Source organism: Glycine soja, chromosome 6 (genome assembly GCF_004193775.1).
Source record: "Glycine soja cultivar W05 chromosome 6, ASM419377v2, whole genome shotgun sequence".
Lineage (NCBI taxonomy): Eukaryota > Viridiplantae > Streptophyta > Magnoliopsida > Fabales > Fabaceae > Glycine > Glycine soja.
Window position 1 is genome coordinate 20,336,440 of NC_041007.1, and position 1,824 is coordinate 20,338,263.

General features: G+C 28.9%; 1 long non-coding RNA gene across 1 annotated transcript; it reads right to left on the bottom strand.

The window, feature by feature from the left end:
* Positions 1-572: 572 nt before the first annotated feature.
* On the bottom strand, positions 573-1,342 carry LOC114414155. Its single transcript, XR_003667136.1, has 3 exons — positions 1,234-1,342; positions 995-1,132; positions 573-666 (listed from the first exon to the last, which is right to left on the bottom strand). It is a non-coding gene; the product is annotated as an uncharacterized LOC114414155 (long non-coding RNA).
* Between the last annotated feature and the right edge of the window lie 482 nt (positions 1,343-1,824).

A 1,824-nucleotide genomic window follows, 5' to 3' on the forward strand; every position in this document is an offset into this window, starting at 1 on the left:
AATCCCTGAACAAACAAGGACATTGATTAAAAGTTGATATAAGGATCACCGTGTGTTTATCAAATAAAAATAAAATAAAGATCACTTAGTTCTAAAATGCTAGAACAAACAATTTTATATTCTTCTCAACACCAGCAAGAAAAGATTAGTTACATAAAATGTTTAAAAATCAAAATACATTTAAAAAAATTATGAGCATAACTACATGATACTTTGACAGATTTCACTGAATGGTAACAAAAATTCAATCAAACTATTTTCATAAAAGCATTCACCTCTCACACTTCATTTGCAAGCAGTTCATTACACTGGTATATGCAGTTCATTTGCATAAATACATGTACTTTGACTAGCAAATAAAATTAGGTACTAGATAAATATAGGCAACAAGCAGCATACAAGTATCATTGAAGATCTTGTGGCAACACCAAAACAAAATGATATTAAGCATTGCCTTAACAAACACAGATTATACAATATACAATCAATCCGAATTATTTTAACACAATTTATACAATCTTAAAATTAGAGTAATGAAGTGTCTAACTATACCAGTTAGGTAACAAAACTTACCTTAAACATAATAACACTTGCCACAATGGTAAATGTTGTGAACATAACATAATATATGGGAGATACCACTGCCGTATTAAAAGTATCCAGTGCCTGATTGTAGAAATGAAAAAAATATTATCACGTGAATTATAAAGCAGAAAAAACTATTCATCAACTCCCCCCCCCCCCCCAAAAAAAAATGGTGACAATATGTAAAAGTAATTGCATAATACTAGTAAGTAGCAGAATCATGACAAATGGACATCCAACACCAACGAAACATATAGTTTTATCCTAATCCAGCATATCCAAGTTTAAAGCCAAAGAGAAAATGAACTTGTTCTCATAATAAACCATCCAGATACCTAAACTCAAGTTTGTCAAACTCGAGAGTCTAACAAGAAATAGTTCAGGGAACTAACAAGAAAAACTATTGTACCTTATTTAAATAATTCATTTGGGTAAGAACACAAACAATTACAACTAGAGTGAATGCCCAAGTTTGAGGGTAAATTAGCTGATTCATCCCAGACAGTGTTAACTTTATGACAATTCCAAGAGCCTTAACACTCATAACCTGTCAAAGGAAAACCTTACAATACAAATACAGGGGGGGGGGATAACAAGGGGAGACAAATACTATTAGAAAGTCATCAATGACTACATAATGAGACATACCGTTATAGAACCTACAAGGGAACAAACACCGATATAAACCATTATGTGTGTCTGGCCATAGAGAGGAATGAAGTGGAAGATAAGGATAAAAATAGCTGTTATTACCAAAGCTGCATAAAAGAGAAATGCTGCAGTAGAAAGATTATGTTCTTGGTTAGTCGTTAAATTATGTTCTTGTGTCGTGGCAAAAATGGAAAGAAGCATAATCATGTTGTCAAGTAGAAACAAATTCTGATAGATGTTGTGGTTTGAGATTATTGTAACTTGTCTGGAGTATAAGATAAGACAGAATTTCATCTATATATTATATTGTATATATTCATTTAATTTTATTTTTTTAATATTTGCTTCTTTTAAATATACTTCTTAATTTTAATTTCAAATTTTATTTAGTTTAATTATTAGTCCAAAAGATTTATATATTGATTATTTCAAACCACTTTTCCTTTTTATACTTTTTTTAACTATTTATTTATCTCTTTCAATTTACTATTTTCATCTTTATTTTTAAAAGAAATTTCAATAATAAAAAATGGCATTTATTTTTATGGTAAATTAAAAATATAGTATATATATATATTAAAAAATTCA